The sequence below is a fragment of the Mustela lutreola genome, chromosome 11 (genome assembly GCF_030435805.1).
Source record: "Mustela lutreola isolate mMusLut2 chromosome 11, mMusLut2.pri, whole genome shotgun sequence".
In the NCBI taxonomy this organism is placed as follows: Eukaryota; Metazoa; Chordata; class Mammalia; order Carnivora; family Mustelidae; genus Mustela; species Mustela lutreola.
The window spans coordinates 90,463,416-90,491,266 of NC_081300.1; the positions used below are offsets into that span (position 1 = coordinate 90,463,416).

The 27,851-nt window shown below is 44.8% G+C and overlaps 2 long non-coding RNA genes across 2 annotated transcripts in view; one reads left to right on the forward strand and one right to left on the reverse strand.

The window, feature by feature from the left end:
• Positions 1-27,851, forward strand: part of LOC131811572 (uncharacterized) — a 183,615-nt gene that overhangs the window by 83,548 nt on the left and 72,216 nt on the right. The window contains exon 2 of the long non-coding RNA XR_009345999.1: positions 7,759-7,830. This is a non-coding gene — a long non-coding RNA (uncharacterized LOC131811572). The remainder of the gene's footprint in view (positions 1-7,758; positions 7,831-27,851) is intronic.
• Positions 322-27,691, reverse strand: LOC131811571 (uncharacterized). Its single transcript, XR_009345998.1, has 5 exons — positions 27,469-27,691; positions 23,253-23,317; positions 13,272-13,322; positions 10,769-10,874; positions 322-1,313 (listed from the first exon to the last, which is right to left on the reverse strand). It is a non-coding gene; the product is annotated as an uncharacterized LOC131811571 (long non-coding RNA).

Here is a 27,851-nt window from a genome sequence, read left to right on the forward strand (position 1 = left end):
GGAGGAGAGGAAGAGGGGGGAGGGCGATGCGGACGGAGAGGAGGAGGAAGAAGTGGAGGAAGAGAGGGAGGGAAGAAGGAGAGGCCGATGACTATGAAGAAACTAAGACCCGAAAGGGAAGAGCTAAGTGGCGAGTAGTAGATTGACAGGTCAGGGGGACCTGGGGCAGCTGCTCAGCCCAACCAGTCCTATAAGGGAGTCAGCCCCACAGTTTCTCCTACCACCTGATTTCATGGAGTTTCCTCCCTGTGGTCAGTGTACTCTGGGAGATAATCTGTCCCCTGGTTCCCCCTGAGCAGTTGACAGCCAATGAGTCAGTGAGCCCTAGCTAAGCACCAATTCTTTTTTTTTTTTTTTTTTTTAAAGATCTTATTTATTTGTTTGACAGAGAGGGAGAGAGACATCACATGTAGGCAGAGAGTCAGACAGAGAAAGAGGGAAGCAGGCTCCCTGCCGAGCAGAGAGCCCGATGCGGGGCTCAATCCCAGGATCCTGAGATCATTATCTGAGTTGAAGGCAGAGGCCTAAACTACTGAGCCACCCAGGTGCCCCTCAAGCACCAATTTTGTATAAAGTAGGGTAGGAGGGACAAGAAATTATAACATGTGGCCCTTTTCTGAGCAACTCCTCCTTCATGAGGAAAGCCAAATCTTCTGTTCACAAAGGTCCTTCATGGACTTCACTTCAGATCGTACCACTGGACAAGTGGACGCACAGCCTCGGGACTTGTGTGAATGTATTGTCTTGAGACCATTGCCCAGCTTCCTGTGTGGGATGGCTTATTCCCTGTTGTGCTCATTTGCTTCAGAACTCCCCGTTCTTAGATGAAAAACACGGAAGTTTCCAAGTCAATGCAATGCATGAAACATCGTGTGTTTCACCTGTAGAAAAGTTGCTGCACTTATCTCCAGGGTCCTCTTGGCCACTGGTGAAGAGATTGAATTTAAATCTTTAGAAGGGTGCATGGAGAAATATTGGCATTTGGTGGATGAGCTTTAGAAGGGTCAGAGCTGGGCTACACCTGGGAAGCCATTTCTTCCAAGCCTCTCCCTCCTTTGACAGTAGGAAAATGAAGACATGGAGAAATTACTTTACCATACGATGCCACACAGCTTGAGGATAACGCAGCCCAGAATAAAACTCACTTCTTTCCATCCCCACTCCATTGTTTTTCTTGCTCTATTATTATCCACCTCTTATAAATCAACTGTTGTCAGAAATGCACCAGGAGCGTCATCTGGTCAAGGACAAATCTTTTTGTGAAGTGAGCAGTAGCTTCCTCGTTCAGCATTTTCATTGGTCTTGATTTTCATCTACCAAATTAAAAAAAAAAAAAAGAAAAAAGAACAACTCCATGTTTTAAAATAATGAAGACTAAAGACTTTCTATTCAACCTCAATGTCACAGAAGCATGAAAAGCTACATGTCACAATGAATGGTGGATTTTTCACTCTAAATAAAATGTAATTCACCTAATTGATTTGGTTGAATCTCTGCCTTCTGAAGCTTTGTGTTTTCCAATAAAATGGTCAACCTGCTGAGCTATGTCTGGAGGAAAGAAAGCTAGAGAAAAGAGAGAGGCCCCAGGGAAAAGAGAGAGAGAGAGAAAAATCAGAGCATAAATATATCAAAACTCTCTTCTTTAAGATAGTAGAGAGAGTTCACAGAGAATGAAAGAAAACCACCTTTTTGGCACCCACTTGCACCTCAAAATTATTCATTTAGGTTTATTTATATCTTTACTCCTCCAGAAAGAAGGAGGAGAAATAGTGCCTTTCAGAAAAGATTATTAATACACAGCATTTATCGACCATTATCATGTGCCAAGAACTGCATAAACACGATCTCATTCAACATGTTTATCACAGTTACTTTGGGAGGCAAGGGTTCTCAGTCCCAATTGTAGTGAGTTAAACGGTGGCCCCCTAAGAGGTGGTCCACCTGGAACCGGTGTGTGTGAACTTATTTGAAAAGGGAATCTTGCAGATATAATTACAGTAGGGATCTTGACATAAAATCATCTTAAATTATCTGGGTGGGCCCTACATCTAATGACAAAGGCCCTTCATAAGAACACAAGAACAGACATTAGAGTGAAGGTCATGAGAAGAAAGAGGATAGATTCAAGGGACATGTCGACATGGATTGGTGGCAGCCACCAGAAGCTCAGAGGAGGCACTGAGCAGGTTCTCCTTCAGAGCCTCCAGAAGGAACACCCCTGCTAGCACCTTGATTTTGGGTCTGTCCTCCAGAATGCAGAGAGAATGGATTTCTCTTCTCTTAAGGCCCCTCAGTTTGTGAAATCTGTTCCAGCAGCCCTAGGAAACCAATACACCATTTTATAGATTAAGGGTCCAAGACCCAGAAAGGCTCAATCACTTATCTATCCCTATAGTCCAACGTGCTAGAGCTGGGTTAAAATTTGCAGATTCATAGCTGATCTCAACAGCAGGTTGGATTTTTAAAAATAGTTTAAAATGGATAGGGAGAAGCATGAACAGCTTCCCTAATGTTAATGGTAACTATCTCAGGATGCTGGGGTGGAGATGCAGGGCAGGGGGAGGAGTTTCACACAACGCTGGCTTTCTTTATTGTTTCTTTTTTAATATACTTTTCACATTTTCTATAGTAAACAATATTGACTATATAATTGGAAGAAAAAATTTAAGGAATTGTCCCTGAGGGCAATGTACATTGGCAACGTGGAGTGTTAACTGAAGAAAGTTGCCTGCAAACTTGTAGGTGGAAAATTATTACTGCAATTATATCAGTCTGTCCTTACCTTGGACTCAAAAGCTAGGTGCTGCTATATCCCCATTCTGCAGATGAACATTCTGAGTCTTGAGTTAGAGAGTACTGGGCCGTTGTAGTCAAGTCTCCACTGAAGAGAATATTCCCTTATCCTCACCATCCCTTTGGTCCTTCCTTGAGTCTAAATTACAAGGCATACTAGAACTACACATTTTTGTTTTTCCTTAGACTAGTCAATGATCAAATCTTCAAAGTCCAAGTCCAAGTTATGGAGGGACAGAGGGACAGAAGTAAGCTTGCTTTCTTCCTTTTTTTTTTTTTCTTTTTTTCCTGCAACCCATTCTCTCTGAGTGGAAAATCTGATAGTTCCCTGGTGTTGAAGACTCTAATCTGAGCATATGAAGAGAGAAGAGCAAATGTAAGATCCTCATTCTACTCTTTTGAGAAAACCTAGAGGAAACCTTGTTCTCTTAAGCTCACAAAAGAATGGGTATTTTTCACAGGTTTAAAGCTATCGTAAGCAATTAAAACCTATAGCCTAAGTCTTGGGGGCTTGGGACTGGCTTTTTTAGTGTCCACATTTTAGCTGAGAATGTAAAGGACCGAATCTCTTATTTTTTTAGATTCAATTCATCCTGGTTGAGTCCCATTGAGAACTCTGAGAGTTCTAGAACACACACTGCAGAAAACTGGCCTGGAGCACATCTTAGCCAGGACCACACACTGTCTGAAATCTCAGCCTGCACCCAGCACCTGGCCACATGCTTCATAGGCATTGTCCCAGGACAAACCTGAGCAGTGAGCATTCTCATCTCCGTTTTCCAGGTGAGGGAACTGCATCTTAATTGGTCAAGGAGCTTGGATGTGGCACAATCTTGGACTGAACCAGAAGCATCTGTCCTCAGGGTGCCTGGGTGGCTCAATGGGTTAAAGCCTTTGCCTTTGGCTTAGGTCATGATCCCAGAGTCCTGGGATCGAGCCCCACATCAGGCTCTCTGTTTACCAGGGAGCCTGCTTCCTCCTCTCTCTCTCTGCCTGCCTCTCTGCCTACTTATGATCTCTGTCAAATAAATAAATAAAATCCTTAAAAAAAAAAAAAAAGAAATATCTGTCCTTGGGCTGTTGTCCCCTTTGTGGTGCTGTATCTTCATCTCTGGATGTTCAGAACTATATGTAGATGAATTAGAACCTCACAGATTAAATGATCCTCTTAGATATCCAGGGACTGTGGACGTCAGAATGTGCATTACGGCAAAGGCATTGCCAATGGTCTGGGAAAAAAAAAAAAAAAAATCAAGGAAAAGTAACAGACTGGTGGTATTGACGATCAGTGTCCAGATCTGGGTACTTAACTGGACCACAGTCTACTACTCACAATAATGTGACCCCCAAAAGTAGTTTCCCATCCCGGGCTGATTTCTCCACTAATACATAAAGGCATTGTTTTAGAATCACCTGGGAAATCTTTAAAAAGTTATAAATTCTAAGATTTATCTTTGACTTTCTAAATCCAGGTCTCCTGGGGAGAGCTCATTAATCATTTAATTAATCACTTACTTATTAACTGATTTAGCAGATGCTTATTGCTATTGGACACTTGGCTGTTGGAGAGGAAAGGGTGCATTTGTCAGGGTTCCATCAGGAAACAGAATAGCCCACTCTGTTTAGGGTCCTTTAAGTAGTTTCATAAAAGGGGTAAGACAAGGATGTGGGTAAGATATTAGAGAAGCATATAGGACAGGGTGGCACCTGCAAACTAACAGCACTGAGGCTTTTCCAACCTCTAGACATGAAGGAAGGGGGAATGTTACCTGTATTGCCTGAATTTGAGGGAGACAGCTATGGAGGGAGGACCTCCTTAGGAGAGCTGGACCTTTCTTGAGAACAGACTTCCCTAACCTCATTGCTCTTAATATTCAGAGCTGCATCCTTCTGTGTTGAGTGGAGGGGGGCTTTAGGATTCTATGCATTAGCAGCAATCCTGGCCTCTACCTCTAGGAGGCCGGCAACATCCTCTAGACTTTGCCAAATGTCCCTTGGGAGGTAATGTCACCACCCCGAATTGAGAGCCACTGATCTGGAGATGCAGCCAGCTTTTAGTGACCTCCTGGAATAGAGATGACACCCTAATGCCCCACTTCCCTTTCCTTTCAGTTTCCTAGTAGGGTTTTCCATTGGCTAATACTCAACCAGAAGTTGGAAGGTGATGTACTCCAACAAGGTGACTGTGAGTCAATAGCAGGGCATAGAATTGTGGGTGGCAGGTGGAAACACAGACATGGCAAAAGTAGTCAGTACAACAGATAGGACGTTCTTTAGGAGCCCACAGCTCATAGTGATGGGTCTGGAAGATGAGGCAGACAATAAACAATTACATATACAAGATAATTTCTGAGCATGATTAGGAATACATAGTCAAATTAAAAAAAAAAAAACAGCAATGCAACAGTGAATGTCTGAGCTCTCTGAACATGTGAACATTAAGTGAAGACCTGAATGATGTTATGGAGCCAATGTCATAAATATTGTAGGGGGTGGGTATACTCCTGGCAAAGGGAATAGCATGTGCAAAGGTCCTAAAGTCTGCATTCATTCATTCATTCGTTCATGTGTTTGTTTTTGCAGCACTTTATTGGGATGTAATTTATACATAGTAAAATAAGCAAGTAATTAGTGTACTGGTTAATGAATTTTTGTATATGTAATCAATCCCATAACCATAATCCAGATTAAGGTATAGAATATTCCATCTCCCCAGAAAATTCCTGTATTCCCCAAATTGGGTCCCCCTATCCTATGACTGTTACGACTTCTGTTGCCATAGATTGGTGTTACCTGTCCTTGAAGTTCATATAAATGGAGTCACCCAGTGTCTACTTCCCTGTGCCTGGCCTCTTTTGCTCATCTTTGGGTCTACGTGAATCCATTCATGTTGTATGTATCAAGAGTTCACTTCTTTTTATTATTGAATAGTACTCCACTGTATGGACGTACCACAGTGTGTTTATCCATTCTCCTGCTGAAAGGATATTTGGGTTGGTTTCAGTTTGGGGCTGTTATGAATGAAGCTCCCACAAACATTTTCTTGTAAGCTTTTTTTATGGACATGTGCGTTCATTGCTCTTGGATGCAATTTGTGGGGTTGGGGGCAGGAGATATGTCTCTTTCCTAGAAATTACCCATTTTCTTTTTGATTCTGACATGAATCTAAACTGGCAAACCAGAGGATTAAATACCCCTTCCAGCTTGGAAATCCGAACACACATAGCAATTTCCCCCGATCACTGCCAGTCTCACCAAACCCATAGGTCTGTTTCTTGGTTCATCATGACCTCCAAGTACCATGCACCTCCAAACCAGCTGTGCTCGTGCTGGGTACCTGGGCAACCTTCCCCTGCCCGGCCTAGCCTCCCGCCTCCTCCTTCGGGGGTGTGTGTATTAAATCATGGCACAGCGGCTAATTCTTTGCAGCTTGCTGGTTGCTGCCTCCATTGGAGCAGACAGGAGGGCGCCCTGACACAGTTAAAGATCACAAGATTTGATAACCTGGCTTTCTGATTTATGATAGTCCAGGTCTGCGTGTTCCCCTAATGAGGGGAACTCGGAGTGTCAACCTGTTTATTAAATGCTCAGAACCATGTGTGAGCTGGGCCGAGGTAAGAAGTCAATCATATTTTCATTTATTCTGCCTGTCCCCTCCCGTTCGCTCAGTCCTCTCTCCCTGAGACTGTCAGCCTGCCAAATTCCTTCTTTTCATCTCGAGAGGGGAGGACTTTTGGACAGATCATTTGCGGAGACGGTCGGGGTCCGCAGTGTTTGCACTTTCCTACTGATTTCCTAGGTGTTTGGAAGTTAATGATACTCAGCACCTCATGATTCTTTCCTCTATGTCAAACAAAGGCATGAAAGGGAAAGTGGCCAGAGGCGAGAGGCAGGGGCACTGGTCAGGAAGGCACAGAAGCACATCCAGAGCTTTCTCTTCTCTTTACCCCAACCCTACAGAGACTGGTGTCATTGCCAGTGCAAGACGGATGAATATTCCTGAAGTTGTCAGGGACTAATGAAGTCTTAATTCATCTCCTGTAATTCTCTTTGAAATTTAAAAAAAAAAAAAAGGGCAAATCAAAATAATGGATGGCCCAGCTGCTTTAATCTGTACTACTTCTCACCCTTTTCCCCTTTGCAACTTGGTCAGTGTCATTTCCTTAATCTCTGGAGAGTCTACTCTGATTCCTTTCAAGTGGCATCAGCTCTGTCCCTTAGATTTGGTCTTCTGGACGTGGCATATATATCTCTGCCTTTCTGAGGCCCTGGGGCTGGATTCTGTCCTTGGACATGCAGTGGGAGGGGTCTGAACAGGTCACTGTAGAGTTTCCTCATGGGGAAGAGCTCTAGACAGCCCAGCCTGGAGACTCCTGAAGAGTTTAGAATGTTACAGTTGACTGGAAACTTTGTGCTTTAAGCATTCTTTAGTTGGGGTGCTGGTTTTTATTGTAATCCTGTCTATGCACTCTCATGATAAATGGCATTGTTCATTAAAATACCCCTTATTTAAAATAACCTTAGGAAGAAAAAATCATTAAAAAAAAAACCCTTAAGAAGAAGCTCAGGAATGGCTCAATCTGTTCTCCCATTTCTGTTCAATTCTTGCATCCTGAATCTTGCCCAGTTCCTGCATACATAGATGTTTGTTGAATGAATGAACAAGTGAATGGAATATCAAACAGAATAACCCAATTGTGCATCGCAAAGTTTTTAGCCTAGGTTTGGTCTTGATTTGTTTTCATATAAAATGTCTCGCTCTGTCTGTGCTAGTAACAGAACTCCATGTTTAGCTGGGCACTGGATCTCTGAAATAAAGAATCTGCTTCCCAGCTTCCCTTACATTGAAGTATGGCCATGGAGGCTCTGGCCATTGAGATTTGAGAGGTAATATTATATGATTAATGTCCTAAAAAAACAGCAGAAATAAGAAATTTGTCTCTTTTTCTTCCCTTCCTCCTTCAGTATGGGTGGAATGCAGATATAACGGATGGAGTCAAGCAGCTGTCTTGGACGATGAGGTGGGAAGCGAGAAAGGTAAGGCAGTAAGAGAAAAGTACCTTGGGTCTCTGTTGATTGTAAAGCTGACGTATCAGTCTGGACTGCTTGCCTCTGGATTAAATTTTGTGACAAAGTAAATTTCTAGTTTGTTCAAGCCGTATTTTCGGTTTTTCACCACATGTTCCTCAGCCTAATTTTAAAGAATTTAACATGTTTTGAGGATCTGGAGTTTCACCCATTAATATAGTCAGCTGCCTCAGTTTAAAATGTCTTCAAGATAAGACACCAGCATGTAGTGGCCACAGTAAAAATGGCACACAGTCTGCTGATGGAGCAACAAAAAATGTGATCAGTTAAAAAGAAATTAGTTTGAACCTTTGATAGAACAGAAATGGTGGACCCTATTTTCTGAAAATTAATCAGAGAACAGGGCAGCTGGGTGGCTCAGTCGGTTTTCGGCTCAGGTCATGACCTCGGGGTCCTGGGGTCAAGTCCCATATCGGGCTCCTTGGTCAGCAGGGAGCCACCTCCTTCCTCTGCTTGCTCTCCCCCTGCTTGTACACCTGCTCTCTCCTCTCTCTGTCAAATAAATAAGCAAATGAAATCTTTAAAATATATATATATATATATATATATATATATATATATATATATATCAGAGAACACCAATAAACACTATAAACCCCAAATCTAGGGTGAATAGATAAGCAAGTCATTTATAGGGGACCTGCCAGGACCAGTATAAGCATGAAGCACCCAGCACAGTGCTTCACATGACCCAGTGATTGGCAAGTATCAGAGTCCTTCATTCCCATCTCCTGAAACTTCCACATCTGCAGCTTTGCAAACTGGGCAGCAACCAGGTCTGGCAGGGCTTATTATGTAACGTTAACGTGTTTGGACGCTATTCTGAAGGCAAGCGAGAGACACAAAGAAGACTAGAGATTCTAATTTTAGGGGATGTGCATTTAGAACAATCACTGGCCCTTATGTCTGGGTTGCGACAACTCATCCCCGCCCTTGCAATGTGAGCGCCGCCAGAGGCAGTATGCAAATGAGTGGACATGCCTGTGTCCCAATAAACCTTTATTTATAGGAAGTGACAGTGGATTGGATTGGCTTACTGGTGGTTGTTTGCTCACCCCTGGTCTAGGTAGTTCCATGAGTAGTAAAAACAGCAGATAACAGGTAGGACCAGTGCAAGGTACTATGAAACACAGACCTCTTTAGGAAGGTGGTCAGAGAGGACTTCCCTGAGGAGGTGACATTTACAGAGCGGTGGAGAGGTGCTAAGCTGACAAAAGGGAGTTGTAGGGTGCTCCAACCCCAGGGAGGAGAAGGCATTCAGCCCAAGGAGCCGAATGTGGTCCACGCGGCTACAGCAGGAAGTGTGGGGGTCCCCTGAGGCAGAAGGGGACAGACGGTCCCAGACTCAGAGGCCATTTATGAGCACGGGTCTGGAAGAGCAGTGGTGCTCAGAGGCCAAGAGTGCATCTCTAGAGCTGCACTTGCATCTTGAGACAGAGTCCAGGTCAGGGCACAGAGGAAAGGAGAAGTGGGAATAGTGGCTTCTGGCTGGGGCTGCTTGCTTCCTCCCACAGACGCCCTTAAGCAGGAGACAGCTGACTGCTGGATAAGGCACTGTCAGTTTCTGATGGATCAAGGCAGCCAGAAGGACAATGTCCTTCCTGGTCTCTGGGAGTGAGCTCTACAGGCCTTCTCACCGGAGGCCCCTGTGGATGGGAGCAGACCATTCCCACCTGTCCTGAGGCTTCTCTCTATTTTAAGATGGAACTAAATCCTGCCCTTGGGGAGCTATCCCTTTGATGCTCGGTTTCAGGCAGAGCAGATTGTACTACCCACTACTCCTTTTCTTATCTACTCCTCCACCGCATGGTTTTCATGGAGTCTGGAGATTTTATCCAGCAATGTAAGGTGTGCTGGTGGACTCTGTTCTCACCTGTTTGTTCTAGCCACTTGGGTGAGGGAAGATGGCGTCAGATTCTGGAATCCTGTCTGGCCCGCCTCTTCTCCTTCATAGGGAGCCTGCAGTTGTCTCCTGTAATAATAGTATCTTGCATCGGTGTGGTGTGGCTTCCTACCCTCCCAGGAACGGTTGCCCAACGGCGGGAGAGTCAGAGAAGGGGAGCAACTGGGGTATTTCTACCCTGTCCCTGCCTCCAAGGCATCTCCTGTGGCTGCTGCCTCTCCTTCCTGCCCCGCTCGCACCCCCTCCTCAGCTGTCTCAGCCCCAGGGGCAGCCCTGGCCAGGGCTCTCCCACCTCCCAGGTGCCCCAGCTTCTGGCTCCGGCAAAGAGACCTTGTCTGGCTCTGCCTCCAGCCAAGGAGAGCAAGAGCTTCCTTTTCTGCTCTGGGTTGCTTCACAGTCCCTCCCTCCTCTTGGCCGTCTATCAAACTCTGTCCCTCTATCAAACTCCCTCAGCTTGAAAGACCTTTAAGTGGTTTCAGTTTTCTGATTGGACCCAGATAGATATGTAGAGCGTCTCACAATGAAAAGGAACTCTCTGTTCCCTGGTCTCATTCTTATTTTTATGTGCACAACTTCAGGGAAGACTTCAAGGTGGGTCATATTACACCATGCTGCAAACGGTAAAAAAGAGAGAGGGAATGCTATATTGCCCAAAGTCCCGTATCAAGGTCATAAGTTTCAGGGGAGACAAAGGCACCATTTTTTGGAATCTCAGCTTCACAGAATATCTGAAAGATTTCTGGAACATATTTCACTCCTCTGAGCCTCAATTTCTCTGTCTCGGAAGTGTTGTTACATAAAGAACTTAGATACCTAGTAGCAGCTCATCAGATGTTAGCAATACAGTAGGAACTTTCTACCATCCTCTGGTTAATTGGTCCAACAAATAACTGGCCTTTTCCGCTGTCTCTACAAACATACTGTTCTCCAAGGCTCTTTGCAGTTTACAGGTCTCAGATGCTCGAACATTCCTGCCTTCCTCACCTGAGGCCCGTATTCAGTAAACTTCAGTCAGGTTGGGTCCCAGACCTGGCTGCCTTCTACATCTTAAGCTTCAGAATCCCTCGCCGCTCAGACTCCTTCCAAAGCCCTGAGAGAAAGACGATCAGCAGGTTCAGATTTCTTTTTAAAGATCACGATTTCTTTTTAAATTTTTTTAAAATTTCAATTTCTTGGGGGACCTGGGTGGCTCAGTGGATTAAGCCTCTGCCTTCAGCTCGGGTCATGATCTCAGGGTCCTGGGATCAAGCCCCGCATCGGGCTCTCTGCTTGGCAGGGAGCCTGCTTCTCTTCCTCTCTCTCTGCCTGCTTCTCTGCCTACGTGTGATCTCTGTCTGTCAAATAAATAAATAAAATCTCAAAAAAAAAAAAAAAAGAAAGTGTAGCTTTAACAGATATACATATCCTGGATCTTCTTTTTTATTTGAGTAAATCATATAAAATAGGATTTATCCATTTCTGTGGCCATGTGCAGACCCCCATAAATGGTGAGAAGTTGCACGTGTAATATATTCCAAATATTTTTTAAAACCTTGATCAACGCTGCTAAGGAAAATGATGAATTACTCTAATCCTTCCATAGAAGATATCATTGCAAAAAGGTTGTCATATAAAGAAGTGATTAAGAATTTGTGGCCAGAAGTTACAAGAGAAAAGTATTTCAGCCTTTCGAGAGGTAGTTAATGAATAAAAACATGATCTTTTTCTCTGGGTTTCATAATATTTGCCATCTTTTCCCCTTTTGTAAAGGTGGAAACTTGCAGTTTCTCCTGTTTGAGATCAGTATCTATTTTTGTGTGTCATTTTCTATCTGTAACTTGGTTTTTTTTCAAAGGGGCCCGAACTTGGGGGAGCTTGCAGACCCCTCAAACTAGGATCTCCTCCTTCTTATGACTGTAATTACACAATTTAAAAACATTTCATGGAAGCCAGTGAAAACGGAGAGTGCAAAGAAAGAATCACATGCATGAAAATGAAATGGCATGCTGTGGAAACATCTGGTCAGATGTGAGATGTTGAAGACAAAGCAGTTCAGCATGGGTGAGACTGGTGGAGGCAGATAATCTAAATAATACTAGAAAGAGTCTTCCTTGAAGGTGTTTTGCAGTGACTTTAATATCTCACTAACCTCAAAGAAACCCCAACTGGACCTGCAGATAAGACCTTATCGTGTGTTTTATGCAAGATGGCAACCAGGCATGCAGGGAAGTAGGGGTTGGGGGGGTGGGGGGAGGGGGTGGCATTTTTCATTTGTTAATTCCCTTCTCAGTGAATGTTTCAGGTGGTCTCTCATTGCCATGTCTTCTTTTGGTCTACCTGCTTCACTGTAAGATAGGTAAACCGAGGCCAGAAAAAGAACATATATTTCCCAGGGCCGCACAGTCATGGAGCTAAGGCCCCAGCTTTCCGGCGGGCTGCCCTTCTGTCTTTCCACTCGCAGGGGTTAGTGCGCTTGAGGAAAGGGGAAGGTAAGCAGGAATTTGAAGCTCCCACAGGCTAAACGTGGTAGGGCATTCGTGAAGAGGACATGGGAGGGAAGTCTCAGAAACCCTCAAAGGCCCTCTGAGTAGCTTGTGCCGTGTCCTCTCCATGATAGGACTCTCACCAAGACTGTGCTGTGAGACCAAAGTAAAAGGTGGGAATCAAGATGGTAAGCTAAAGTGGCTCCCTTGGCCAGCTTCACCCCTTCCAAACACACCCACGTCCTCTTGGGTAGAGAACAAGGTTATAAACACTAAAATCAAAATCAACCATATAGGGCAGGTTGCCAAGGCAACCATCTAAGTTCTGGATGACTCGAGTGACCAACCAGGGAAGAATCTGGAAGGCGCCCTGCCACCCATATTGGAGGACAGGCCTTATTCCCAGTGCAGAAAGGTTACTGCCACTCCTTGGTTCACGGTCAGAGGCTGCCTCAGTCTGCCAGTGAGAATAGACAGGCGAGGGCCTGGGGTGTTCACACTTGGGGCTGTGGGGACCTGGCTGGCTGGGGGATCTGTGGTGGCATGGACAGGTCACCTCGGCTTGATGGATTCGCTATTGCTTCTTTGTGGAGATGACAGGCCTGGGCTCAAAGCTCAGAGGGCAACCGGGAAGCACCTCCTTCCTCCCTCCCTCTCAGGGGCACTAGGACCCGAGCTGGTCTGTCTGGAGAACCCACTGTTTTCCTTTTGGAGACTTGGGCTCTGATTACCCATGGGGATCAGCATTCCAGCTGTCTTGAATAAAACCCCCAGCTCTTTCAAATCTCCAGTTAAAGCCTGAGCCCCAATAAAAGTTGTCAGGCTGGGTTTGGGATGGGGGACCCACACCTTCTGCACAGTCCTGGGAGGCTGTAATTAGGCTTTGCCAGAAGGCCCAGACCCGCGGCTGGGGCCTGTTGCTGAGCCCCCTGCTCTGAGGACACATGAAAGTGAGGTGTGTGTGTTAGCGGAGACCCAGAGCCAGCAAAAGATGTCTTTACCCCTCCATTCACGAAATTCCTTACCAGGAGGAGTGGAGATGCAGGCATTATGGAGAAGTTCCATTTTCAAGGCTTCTGTAGAAAAGATGAAGAGTTAAATAATTAGAAGTGACAGCCTTCTGTGAGCTTCCTCAAACCGTATGTCACTTAGACAAAATTCCTTGTATGTGGAGGGGATACACAGTTATTTGGGAAATAAGTGAAGGAATGCAGTATGGCTTTCTTATCAGTGCATTTCCTGAACTGATGATCTGACTGATTCTGTAATCTATCCTGCAGTGGAAAAGGCAGGCAGCTGGCCGCAGAATGGGAAGGAAGATTTGGATTCAGAACACTTTCCCAAATCTGCCCTTTCCTTGCTCCCAAGCTCCCGTTTTGCAGAATCTTCAGAGCGGGGCTTGAAACTCCCAGACCTACGGGAGCCAGAGTGTGCTACGGGAGTGAAGCAGACAGGGGCAGGGAGTGGAGGGGACTCTGATGATCTGAGGAACCCATGTCCACTTCGAAGGGCACGTGTCCACTAACTGTTGCTGGGTAGGATCTTAGGTCCATGTTTCCAGATCTTCTGGCTTAAATTTTAAGAGCTACCAGAACTCCACATGATTTAGTGTGAAATCTGCTGCCTTTGAAAATATGGGCGACTCATTCAATTGTTTTAAAGCATCAGGTGGTCAAGCAAAAGCCTGGCTGAGGGCCACATCTGGGCTCGGGAGGTCCATTAAGAAGCTCGGATTTATCACTTGGCTTCAGCTGTTCGTTGCCCGTTTGTGGGGGGACATGCTCAGCCTAGTTCGAGAAGGGTGAGGAGGACTTGGGCAGTGGGCAAAGGCAGGGCACACCCAACATGCCAGGCACGGAGGGCAGAAAAGCCTGTTGCACCTGGGACATGGAATGCAAGAGAGAGTGCCTCGTGCGCATCTTGGGGTTGGGGACAGGTGGGTAATGTGACGCGAGCTGTCAGAGGGGAGTCAGCTGGGGCGGTGACATGTAGGTGCGGGTTGGTCATTACTTGCAAAGGAGACATTTCACCAACCAGGTGAAGAGTGGGTTGATGGGCTTGATAACCGCTGGAGTTGTCTTGAAACATGAAGCCAGATGGCTCTTCCTTAACCTCTGCTTCTGGAGCCAGACTGCCAGGATTCAGACCCCAGCTGCCCCCACTTACCAGCTGCATGGCCTGAAACTACTTATCCCATCCTGCCTCAGTTTCCGTGCCTGTAAAAATGGAGATGATCATCACAGACTGGCTGGGGACTGAGGGAACTCATCTACGTCGCAGGCAGGCGAGCACTCCGCCAATGTTCCCTCTTTCAAATACGACCCCTCCTTTCGCTGTTGCCTAGACAGCCAGACACGTCCATCCGTGATGTCTGCTACTGGCCCTGGGAAACCACGGCCGGTAGTCAGGGGTTTAAAAGCTCTTTTCCAGAGCTAAGATTCTGATTTCTTAGCTGTGCAGAGAGGAAATAAAGCCTTGCTCTTCTAAATGGACTGGGAGAAGTATGAAATTACGACTAAGTCCGTTTGGAGCTTTTGTGCAGGGCTTTCACGAAGGATCAACCATTAATCATGCGCAATTACTCTGACCTTGGGTGAACTGCAGTCTCTTGAACATGGACGATTTCACTCCCTGGGGGTCCGGAGATGCAAAGCCTTCTGCTAGCCATCCGAGCCCAGAGAACCAGGTCCGTGGCCTCTGGTCTGGATTGTCTATGTCTCAGCCTTGGACTCTCCCCCTCTTTCCAGGGTCTGCTTTCAGACCCAAATGCCCTCCCAGAAGGAGTGGGCAAGAACAGGTGAGGGAGAATCAGGTGAAATCGGTCTTTGCCCGAAGTGTATGACTTTGGACAGGTGGTGTATCCTCTCTCATTGCCTCAGTGTTTGCATCTTCAAGTTGGGGTGAATAACGTCTGTCCCATCAGTTTATTGTGTGGATGGGTAGGTGCTATGGATGGCGCTGATGTGACTGTCCCACTGGACAAGAGGACTCCACACTGTGGGGCTCCTGGTTGCTTCCTCGGGGATCTGACAGCCAGAGCTCAATGGATGATCGCTTCTCCTCTCTCTACCCAATGACTGGCCGCCCTTGGCAGCCCCCCTACGTAGGAACTGGGGCAAAAGCCTTCAGACCTCATCCCTGATAGAGGGTGGGATTTTGATTGATGGGCTTCCTTCCTCCTCCCCTTACCCCCATCCTTCCCCCGCTTCTCTGCCTTCCTCCGTCTCTCGCTTCCTCCCTTCCTCTCCTCTTCCCATACATGAGCACCTGTCTCAGCCAGACATTGTGCCTGAACCCGGTGGAACGTGAGTGTGTCTACCTTCATGCCATACCACAGTGTGACATCACACTAGTCATTTATATGTCGTCTGTCTCTTCTCTTGTGGGAATCATCACCCAGATGATTAATCCATCAAAAGTCCTTCATGTTTCAATTCTTATTTCTTTAAACTTTTCTTTAAAAGATTTATTTATTAGAGAGAGAGAGCACGGACAGGGGGAGGGGCAGAAGGAGAGGAAGGGAATCCTCAAGCAGACCCCACATTGAGCAAAGACAGCCCATGGTGGGCTCGATCCCATGACCCCGATGTCACGACCTGAACCAAAATTAAAAGTCAGGCGCTCAACCAAATGAGCCACCCCAGTGCCCCTCAAATCTTATTTTTTACAACAAAGTGAAATGAAGCATCTTCCCTGCCAAAGCATATTATTATATATACATTGGAAAACTGGGCCATGCAGAAAAGTACTGAGAAGATAATAGCCATTAATGCCACTGCCACTAAATTTGCTGAATTACCTCCCAGTCTCTTATGCATAGCCACATACTTATTTTGTGTAGTTGAACTCCTATTGGGTATATATATATATATATATATATATATATATATATACTATGTTTTTATAACAAATGTATTTTCTCATTGAACAAGGGCAGTGTTTTCAATAAATATTCACGTCTTCATTCATTCAGTCAACAAGTATTTTGGAAGCATGTACTACATACCCAGTAGTGGTATTCGGGGCCAGGGACCCAGCAGTGAGCAACATGAGCCAAAACACCTGCCCTCTCAGATCCTCCATTCAAGTTCAGGGAAATAGTATACAAAACAAATACATAAATTGTGGATGTGTGAGATGGTAATAAATGCCACAAGGAAAAAGTGGAAAAAGGTGTGTGTGTGTGTGTGTGTGTGTGTGTGTGTGTGTGTTTCAGTTTTAAATAGGATGGTTGGAGAAGGCTTTACTGAGAAAATAACATGTGGACCAAGAACTAAAGGAGGTGAGCAAAATGAACATCCAGACAGGGAACCACAAGTGCAAAGGTCCTGGGGCAGGTACGTTTGAAGACATATGTGGGTACATTTGAAGAATCTTGTGAGAGCCTTGTGGCAGAAAGAGAATGAAAAAGGGATGCTCTTGGTTTACCCTACCAGATATCCTGGGGTCCCTTTTGCCAGTTAAATATGCCCATCTCCCAGCTGTTGTATGTGTTGTTGTTAATGGCTCATATTTTCAAACCTTCAGAGAATTGCTTTTAGGTAACTGGAACCACCTTACCTGAAGGTGTCTGAGAGTTTATGTTCCTTTCCAGAGTTAATGTCCCCATAGCCAGTGACCACCTTGTCCTAGGGTATGAAAGTTAAGCCTGTTTGTTCTCGAGGTGGGACAATTCTGCAATGCTGTTAACAGATTAGAGTGCCCATAAGATCAAGTTGAAGCTTAGCTTCACCAGAAACCACATTCTTGTTTGACTTCCTCCACTTCCCTGTCTTGCTTCTCTGAGCCTGGCCTAGGTTTCTCTGGAGAATACTCTTGATAAATCACTTGACCTGAATCCTTGTCTCAGGCTCTGCTTCTGTGGAATCTGAGCTGACCTAAGCCAAGGCCATCTTGTCCTGTGTATACTCAACCAGTAGGAGTCTACATGTTCACATGATGGTGACATACTACTTATTTCGTTCTTTATCTATGTACTTGTCTTGATAGCAGTGTGCTCAGATATAACATTGACACTTGCAGCTGATTTCCAAATTCATATGGCTCCTGACAAAATAATGACACCCTTCCTAAATACAGAGAGTATGCACTGAAGCATTAGACGGTGTGGATTTGAACCCTGGTTTCTCTACATTGCTGACTCTACCCTAAGCAGTTCCATAAACTCTTTGAGCCTCATTTTTTTTTTAGCTGCAGAATGGGGGCAAAAGTAATGCATATCTCAAGTCAGGTATATGAGAAGCTTTCATATGTAAACTTCACAACTGTGAACAGTTATTATTGGCCATAAATATGGCAGTTGGAGATGATAGTTAAAGAGTATTGAACTGCATTTGTACAGATTCTCAAGACATGGTCCCACCTGGGCTCTTTTGCCCCTTTAGATTCATCTGTGAAAAATCTCTTTCCAATTCCTGAGTTTTGCCAGAAATTCAGGTTTGGGGTAACTCTGCCATCTTTATTCAATGGCTTCAGATGCAACATTACCACAAGGTGGTAGTGTGGTCATATGTCCTAAGCAAGGCATTTTGTCCCCCATCTTCCAAAGCTACTGTAAAAGTTTTGTGATATATCCCATGCCATACATTCTCCTCTCTGTAAAAACATAATGACGTTCTGTAGAATTCTCCAATGAAAACTGTACACTTTCCAAGGTATTTTTTTTTTTAATGCATTTGTAGAGTGACTTAGAAAAACTGTTGGAACAATAGCAATCAGATTCTCCTGAAGCAAAAGCAATAAACATCTCAACCAGGTGATAAATTGTGGACTAGAAAGATTGAAAAGATGTTTTCCCTGATGAATGTTGAGGAAGGTTTAGTGTAGGAAAAGAATGGAATCCAGAGTGTTGTGTCCTTACTGAAGCAGAAACTTGTCATTCTTGAAATTCCATTCCATGTAGAATCTGGCCTATAATAGGTGCTCGAGAAACGTTAATGGAATGAATCAGTCAGTCAGTCGCCCCATGCATTCACGAGTGAATGATTAAGGACAGTAATGGTGGAAAGAATTTTCTCTACAGCATGAGTATAAAGAAACTCATCTGAAATATATATGTGCTTCAGCTTTGGGGGAAATTGGACAAGCAATGTAAATGGGGTTAAGGTACCCAAAGATCTGTGAACTTCCTGTTATAGCTGAGTTAGTTGAGGAAGGAAATTGTTTGGACAATCCTGCTGAGTCTGTTAGGGTCTTGTCAGGCCCCTGAATAAAATCAATCTCCATTCCACCATGGTGTTGAGGAAGGGAGAAGTCATGATTTCCTTTCCCCCATGATACCAATTTCCCTTGGCCAGTCACCACTATCCACTCAATGATGTCTCCATTGAACAATCTTGCTTAGGCAGATCTACAACTCTCCTAATTTCTTAGAGCAAGTTAGAGACCAGGCCAGGCCATATCACTGAAGTCTCTGGGATAACACAAGCAAGATCAACTGAAGTGGCATCAAGAACAGATAGACAATCTGCTCTATCTTTGTTGCATTCATCTTGGTTTCAAGCACCATTGGGCTGTCGTTTTGCCTAGTTTCTCGCTATTGGTAAAGCAGGAATCAACATTTTTCCACAGTCTGGAAGTACTCTCAAATACATCTAGGCTGGCTGGAGTTGAGATTCCAGGTCCAAGGAGAAGAACTTCTCAGTCTCAAGTCTGTATTAGCTAGGAATGCAAATACTGTACATGATTGAAAACCTGAATCCAGTGGCTTAACCCACCCACAAGAGGTCTGTTAGTAGGAGGTTGGCTTAGTAAGCCAATAGGATTCTTTGGGGAGCTGCTGTGATTATCTTGGGCTTTCCTCATGGGAAAGACACTAACTTCCTGCATTGCCAGAAGAGGAAGAAGGATAAGTCAAGCAGAGAGAGTCCATTATCATATGGTTTCACTTATTTGTGGAGCATAACAAATAGCATGGAGGACAAGGGGTCTTAGGAGAAGGGAATTGGGGTAAATTGGAAGGGGAGGTGAATCATGAGAGACTATGGACTCTGAAAAACAATCTGAGGGGTTTGAAGTGGCGGGGGTGTGGGAGGTTGGGGTACCAGGTGGTGGGTATTATAGAGGGCACGGATTGCATGGAGCACTGGGTGTGGTGAAAAAAATAATGAATACTGTTTTTCTGAAAATAAATCAATTGAAAAAAAAAAAAAAAGAAGAGGAAGAAGTAAGAAGACACCAGGCGATAAAACCCACCTCCTTCCACGCAGGACATGCCCAAAGACGACAGCTTCTAGCTGCTAGGGACTTGTGTGCCAGGCACTGCACTAGGCACTTCCCATTTGCTAATTTAAAAAATCCTCACAATGACCCCTTACAGCGGCTCTGTTAAATCAGTCCCATCGTACAGATGCAGAAACCAAGGCTCAGCATTGTTGAGAGACTTGTCTAGCTAACAGGAGGCATATTTGGGATTTGAATTCAGGCAGCGCCATGAGCTTAGCTTCTGCGGGGCTGTGCTTGGCTGGGTTCACTGGAAGTTGCCCTTTTTTCTATAAGGGGCAGCCAGAGATTGCTCTCCGTCTTAATCATGGACATGCCTGGGGTCCCCACACCCCGCCCCACTCTCAGGGTCTGCTGATGCTATTCTTCTGGGCCAGCAGTAAAATGACATTTATGGGGATTTTTCCCTTTGAAGTGAGAGTGTTTGCGCACTTCACTTTAAAGCAAGGGAAAAAACAAGAGCTCAAGCAGATAAATGACCGCAGCCTTGGAGAAAGGACATGACGTCTGTGGAGGCACAGTTTCCATTTTGTCATAGAAGAGTCATCTTATAGAAAAAGATCTTTGTCTCTTTGCCAGTGGTTCTCTTTATTATCTCCTTTCCCCGCTTCTATTCCTTGTAATTAGGAAGAAGCTGTTTGTTTTCTCCTTCTTTTCTTCCTCCCTTTCCTTTCCTTGTCCAGCCCTCCTTTTCACTTAGATTTTCCTTCCTCTTCCCTGAATTTTCTTTGAAGTTGGAAGACACTCTTTCCAATTCTCAGGTTACAGTGTTTATGCTGAAGATTTCAAATGAGATAGGAGTTTGGAATACTGGTGCCGCTACTTCCTAGCTATTTGACCTTGGGTGAGTAGCAACTTCTCTAAATTTCAGTTTCTTCCTCTATAAATTGGATGTATTAATGTCTGCCTCCTGGATTCTTGAGAGGAGAGAATGAGTCACTCCAAATGCTGAATTTAATGAGAAAAGGGAGCATGCTGTGTCAACCCTCTCTAGGTGAAACCAAGAATGTCATTGATCCTTCCCAAGATTTTGATATATTTACTTACATATTAGGGATATTCTATCCTATCCGTTCAACTGTCATCCATCTACCCTCCCAGTATCCATCCACCCATCTCTCCATCTGTCTATTCATCCTTCATTCATCCATCCATCCATTCATCCGCCATTTTCCATCCACACATTCCCCATCCATCCGTCCATCCATCCGCCCATCCAGTAACTCCTGACCAGTTGGTGTTTATATCCAGGTGAAGGAAAGAGACAATAGATAAAATATATAACATGTTAAATGGTGATAAGTGCTAAAGAGGAAATAAAAAAGGTAAAGAAGTGACATAAGAAATGTTGGGGTAGAGGGAAAAATGAAACAAAATGAAACCAGAGAGGGACACAAACCATAAGAGACTTTTAATCTCAAGAAACAAACTGAAGGTTGCTGGCGTGGAGGAGGGTGAGAGAGATGGGGTGGCTGGGTGATGGTCATTGGGGAGGGTATGTGCTGTGGTGAGTGCTGTGAATTGTGCAAGCCTGATGAATCACAGACCTGTATCCCTGAAACAAATAATACAGTACATGTTAATAAAAAAAAAAAAGAAATGTTGGGGAAGAAAATGGATCTATTAAACAGGATCATCAGAGAAGACCTCCCTGAAAAAGGGACATTAAAGCAAAGACCTAAGGGAGTGAGGAATCTCTAAGGAAATCTGACAGAAGGACATTCCAGACAAAGGAATAACAAGTACAAAGTCCTCGAGGCATGAATGTGCCTGGAAGGTTCAAGGAGCAATGTGGGGCCAGTGTGGCTGGAGCAGAGAGAAGTATGAGATGAGGTCTGAGATATGGGGTATTGGGCCATAATAAAAACTTGGCTTTTACTAAGACTGTGGTGAAAACAACTGGAAGGATTGGAGTAGAAAATGAGAGGGTTTTATGTTTTTGTTTTTGTTTTTAATTTTATTTATTTATTTGACAGACAGAGATCACAAGTAGGCAGAGAGGCAGGCAGAGAGGGGGGGGGGAAGCAGGCTCCCTGCTGAGCAGAGAACCTAATGCGGGGCTCGATCCCAATACCCTGGGATCATGACCTGAGTTGAAGGCAGAGGTTTTAACCCACTGATCCACCCAGGCGCCCCAGGATTTTACGTTTTAGCAGAATAAATCTGACCTCTGTGTTAAGAATAGAACAGAAGGGGAACACAGATGGGAACAGAAAATTAGTTAGAAGGCACTGGAATAGTCTGAGGGACAGTGCCGGTGACTGTCGCAGGCGAGAGCAGTGAAAGGGGTAAGTGATTTTTTTTTTTTTTTTGGACACATAGCAGCCAGGTGGATCCACATATGCATACATACGCGGATAGGTGGATGGATGAGTGATAGACTGAGGAAAGAAGGAAGGAAGGGAAGATGGATGGATGGATAGACATGTTGAAAGGTATTACAGATGGTATTGTGTGTGTTTTTTCTTGGCCACATTTCTAGTAGCTTGAAAGTGCTTCAAACATAGTAGGTCCTCAAAAATATTGAATGAACGTGTGTGTGTGTGTGTGTAACAGGCACTATCACATAATGCTGAAGGGAAGGACTTTTCTCAAGGCAGTTTTATAATATATATCAGTCTTTACAATACGTATCTGCTAGGGGACAACAGTATCGTCTTTCAAATGTATCCCAGGAACGTTTTCATGGATGCATCTAACAATTAGCTTTAAAGATACTTGCTCATCTATGCATTATTTATCATGGCAAAAAAAACCAACAAAAAAACAACCAACAAAAGAACCGGAAAATAACTGAAATGTCCAGCAATTGGGGAATGGTTAAATAAATTGAAGGACTCCATATATAAGCATTACTGCAAAGCTGTAAATGGTCCATCAGTAGATGGACGGAGTATGTCCTCATCAGGTTCAAGAGCTCGTAAATGCGTGGAAAGATACACAGAAGACAAGGCAGCAAAATATTAACAGTAATTTATCTTGGGGAACATATCATTTTAACCTATTTGTGTTGTTTAAAATTCTCCTACCAAAAAACTTATATAAGTGTTGTAATTTTAAAAGTAAAGTTTTCGAAAAGAAAGTTGAAATAATAGAAGCACTATTTAAAGTGACGTAGAGTAAATGAGGTCCAGGCTAGATCTACCAAGCTTAGTAAAGTGATCGTAATAGACATGGAAGGCCAAAAGATTTGCATTTTATTAGCTTCGCATCCTACCTACTACAGTGTGTGTTCTTCCTGTTTATTCATATATATGCCTCCAGAGGTTAATATGAAGTAGACAGTGAAAGTAATTTATGGCGTTCACTCACTCAGACACATTTGGGGGCAGGGGCAGGGAAGGAAGAGAAAACATACTCTGCTTGTCTGACCATAAATAACTCAGGTTGGGGATTTCCATGAATATAGTTCACCCTGCGGCCACATCAGTCTTTGCTAGGCTGGTGCAGATACTCAGGAATACGCCGGAGCAATAAATGGTCCCTAGTGAAGTAGAGAGTGGAGATGCGGATGGTGTCAAGCGGGGATTGGCAAATGTGTTCTCTAAAAGGCCTGATAGTAAATATTTTAGATTTTGAGATCTTAAGTTCTCTGTCACAACAGTTCAGCTTTGTTACTGCAGTGAAAGCAACCATAGACAATATACAAATGAATGGGTGTGGCTGACTTTCAATCAGACGTTACCTACAGACACTGAAATTTGAATTTCATATAATTTTCACATGCCGCAAAACATTCTTCCGCTTTTTCCCCCCAACCATTTAAAATGTAAAGCCATTCTTACCCTCTGCACTCTGTGAAAGTAGGTGGTGGGCCGCACTGGATCCATGGGCCATAGTTTGCTGACCTCTGGTGTAAAGAATAGGACAGAGATTTATACCATTGGAATTAATATTTTTAATGATGTGGAAATACTGATTTTTTTTCTACCTAAATAACTCTATGCTTTTGATAACACAAAGTACCAGATGCCATGAAAATGTATATTTTTCTGATGCACGATATGTAATTTTAAAACTGGCTAGGATGTTGTGTCAGATCAATTGATAACTGCAATGTATAAAACATATGAAACTAATTCCAGGAAATACCTTATATTTATGTCCTTGGGTCTGAATTTCTGAGCTCTCTGTGTTTAGGGATGGAATTTGGTTTATTCAAGAAGTAGCAGGTTATATATCTTGATGGCTACATTAGCTCAATATTTCCTTCCCTTTCTAGAGCAGGTAAACCTTACAGATTGTTTTAGTTTGCAGCAATTACATTTGCTTATCGCTGTGAAACAGAATTTCATTTGAAGCCAGTTATTAATGTCCAAAATGCACTTCCAGGAAATAATTTTGAACATTTTATTTATTAAAAAGAACTCGATGTTTGTTCAAAGGCATTGATGTAATTTACGAAGTTCGATATTAGATATTTTACGAGGTATTATAAAAATGCCATTTTCCGAGACTCCCATTGCCTAATTGTACCGTGTTACGTTCAATGTCAGAATAAGGTGCTACTTTGCATTTGGTTTTCATGCCATGAATCACTATGTTGATTAAAGATGCAAGCAAACAAACAAAAAATTCTACTTTCCTCAACCCCAAATTCTTCTGATTTGTGGATTTATTTTTTATAAAACATTTTCAAAGGTATACCCATGAAGCCACTTTAAACACTGTTAATGGCTCACCTTTATGGGAAAAGAAGAAATTTGGGAATTTGAGAACCTATGAAAAATCTGGGATGTATACCACTACAACAGACCCTGTCAGGACCCCACCAATATCCTCTCAACTATTCTAGTACATTCCTCTGGTGCCAACTTGAAGCATCCAAGATTCTCCACCTGAGGGCTTTCTTTTGGCCACAGTGAGGGGCCAGCTACAATGTTGGGGTGTTAGTTTCTCGGGAGCAGCCCTCTACAGATGATGGCAGGACATTGAAGAGGGGGTCCCAGCTTCTTCACCCCTCATGGAGCACAACTCTAAAGTGTGTTTTGTCTCCCAGAGCTCCCTATAGGACTGAGCTCCCACTTGGCCTTTGGGGAAGCTATTCCATAATGCAATGTATTGCTGCGTAACAGATGGTCCCAAAACGCAGTAGCTTAAAGAAACAACTGCCTACTATCTCACGGTTTCTGTGGGGCAAACTTTCAGATGTGGCTTTAGCTGGGTGGCTCTGCAGATCCTTTGCGAGAGAGCTCAAATTCTCTTACAAGGGGTGCAGTCAAGTTGTTGGCCAAGGCCGCAGTCACCTGAAGCTTGACTGGACCATGCTCACTCCCACGCCTATTGGCAGGAGGTACTACTCAACTCACTCACTACTCACTGCTCACTACTCAGGGCTTTCCATAGGACAATTTAAGTGTCTCTTGACATGGTTGCCAGATTCCCAAGAGCAAGCCATCCAAAAGAGACAGAGACCAAGCTGGGAGTGGAAATGCCTTTTACGAATTAGTCTCAGAAGTCACACACCAGCCCTTTTGTTTTACTCTTCTCATTAGAAGTGAGCCACTAGATCCTGCCCACACACAAGGAAGAGGGAATTAGGCTTTAACAGTTTTAAACTGATTACTTTCCCTTTGCTCTCACTTCCCAGAATCACGTCCGAGCTAAACCGTCCTCCTCTTGGGGTCTACTTTGCGGAAGCCTGACCAGAGACAGCAAACAGCACCACTGCAGCTATACTAAGAATATCTATTGAGTCCCTACTGTGTGCCAGGCACTAGGTAGATAATTTTTTAAAATTTATTTATTTTGCATGATAATAAGGCACTTTTGTCATTGTTTCTAAATCAAACTCACAAAGATTGAGTAAGGCATTCTGCTAGCAAGTGTCAAAGCCTGGCCTTCACGCAATTATTCAACCAACCATCAGTCCCTGTTCTGGTTCCAACACATGAAATACTGAACAGCTGCCAAGAAAATATGTCATACAAATACTGATCCTGCCCTCCAGGTACTTACAATCTGGAGGATGGGGTGATAAATATGACATTCCAAACTGCAGTAAGTACTCTTATGGAAGAAAAAGACTGATCCTGTAAGACAGGCCAACTGGAAGATCTACTTTAGCTAGGAGGGCCTCCTGGAGGTGGTGACTTTTATTCTGATCCTTGAGGATGGCAAGATTTTGGCAGTTGAAGAGTGGTGGGGGAAGCATTCCAGGAAGAAGGAACCACATGTTCCATTAAGTCCAGACTCCACAACTTCCCATCTGGCCCAGCTGAGAACTACCGGGTCACAGGGGATTGATCCCTAGGTGAAGCTGACAGCCCAGGGCAGCCTCTGAGGCTGACCAGTGATGGTCCTTCCCACACCTCATCATACAACTTGTCCCTGGGGCCATGACCCCTGGCCCCCAGTGACATCTCTGATGCAGAAGGCAGTTTGGGATTGGACCATGAGCTACTCTGAGGGTAAAAGCTGCCCTGGAGGAGCAAAGAGCTGCTCCCATCTATGGGAGGGCTGGAAAGAGCAGGTAGGAGGCAATGACCATGTCCTTTTAGGCACTGTCACTAATGCACACCCAAGGTCTTCCTTATAACGCCTCTTGAGGAAAGTTCCTATGTGCCTCTCTTTCCCAGGGACAAAAGAGCCAGTCAGAGAGCTTCTGTTGCTTGACCAAGGTCACACAGGAGATACAAGTTAACTGGCTGAAGCAGCTGCCATTTCTGCCATTTGGCCTGGTGCTCCTCCTAGAATATGACAGTGGTCCATAGAAACCGACCGTTTGTCTTTCCTTCCGGCCTGGGACATTCTGTCCCCTGTATTAGGGAGGACCAGGAGCTAAAGCAACAACAACTCCAGAATGTCTGCGGCTTGACTCAAAACAAATGTTTCTTGCTCATTTTGATGAGGGTCCCGAGAGAGAGTTTTTTATAAGGGCCAGTAGGCTTGGAAGTGCCACATCCTACATCTGCTCGGGTTCCTGTTCCGAAATTCAATCCCGTGCCCGCCTCCGCTGACTGCAAGGGACGCTGGGAACTGTGGTCGAGTTGGGTGCCTGGCATGAAGAGCCAAGCGGATTTAGGGAGAAGCCAGCCAGTCTCCGTTACGTCTTCTAATCATCCCGCAGAGAAATGGCAATGACTGAACGCAACCTTCTCTACCAGTGTGCTTTTCCACATTCTGCCTCATTTCAGTCATAAAACATTCTGAGACTCTAAGAGAAGTGAATGCATATGGCGCTGGTCATGGGCACTGGTAACTTACTTCAGCCTCCCAGCAACTCTCTTAGGGGGCGCTATCGTAATCAGTGGTGTAGAGATAAGGAAAGAGAGGCACAGAGAGGTCTGAGCACTTGCTCAGGTCACACAGCTTGTCTGTGGAGGAGAAGGGATTCCAACCTGGCTGCCTGGCTGTCGCACTCTGCTTGCTCCCACAACATTGTCCTGCCTCCGAAAGGCAGGGGATGCCGTCATCGTTACCATTTTGGAGACAAGGACAGAAATCCAGAGAGTCTGAATTTCTTTCTTTTTTTTTTTCTTCAAGATTTTATTTACTTACTTGACAGAGAGGGATCACAAGTAGGCAGAGACGCAGGCAGAGAGAGAGGGGGAAGCAGGCTCCCCACTGAACAGAAAGCCTGATGCGGGGCTCGATTCCAGGACCCTGGGATCATGACCTGAGCTGAAGGCAGAGACTTTAACCCACTGAGCCACCCCGGTGCCCCCCAGAGAGTCTGAATTTCTTGCTCCTGGTCTGGCCCAGAGGTTAGATTTGAACCCAGGTCCTGTGTCCTTTCTTTTTTTAAAGATTTATTTATTTATTTATTTATTTATTTATTTGACAGAGAGATCACAAGTAGGCAGAGAGGCAGGCAGAGAGAGAGAGGAAAAGAATCAGGCTCCCTGCTGAGCAGAGAGCCCAATGTGGGACTCGATCCCAGGACCCTGAGATCATGACCTGAGCCGAAGGCAGCGGCTTAACCCACTGAGCCACCCAGGTGCCCCTCCTGTGTCCTTTCTAAGGCAGGACTGGAGGGGAGACGCCCAGGACAGGACTGACCTTGTTTTGATCCTCCTTTAGCAGAATGAATGTAACTGTGCTGTCCAGTGTGATAAAAATCTCGGAAGCCCGCTGGAGCTGCAGGAGGCTCTTCCCAGACCCCCCTCTTCCCTTTCCTAATGAGCCCAGAGACGCCGGCAGGACGGCGGGCGGCAGCCAATGGACAATTAGCGGAGAGGGCTGTCCCGCATGGGCTGGGCCCTGCATCAGGGCCTTAAGTGTCTGCTTATTAAATCACAGCTCGCCTGGAGCCGGTGCTGCCCCCCTCCTCCCGCCCCTGGGACGCCGGACACAGCTCTTGGCCAGGCGGCCCCTGGGATGCAACTCAGCTCAGCCCACAGCATCCGGGGAAAACACAGGCAGAGAAAGACAGGAAGACATTC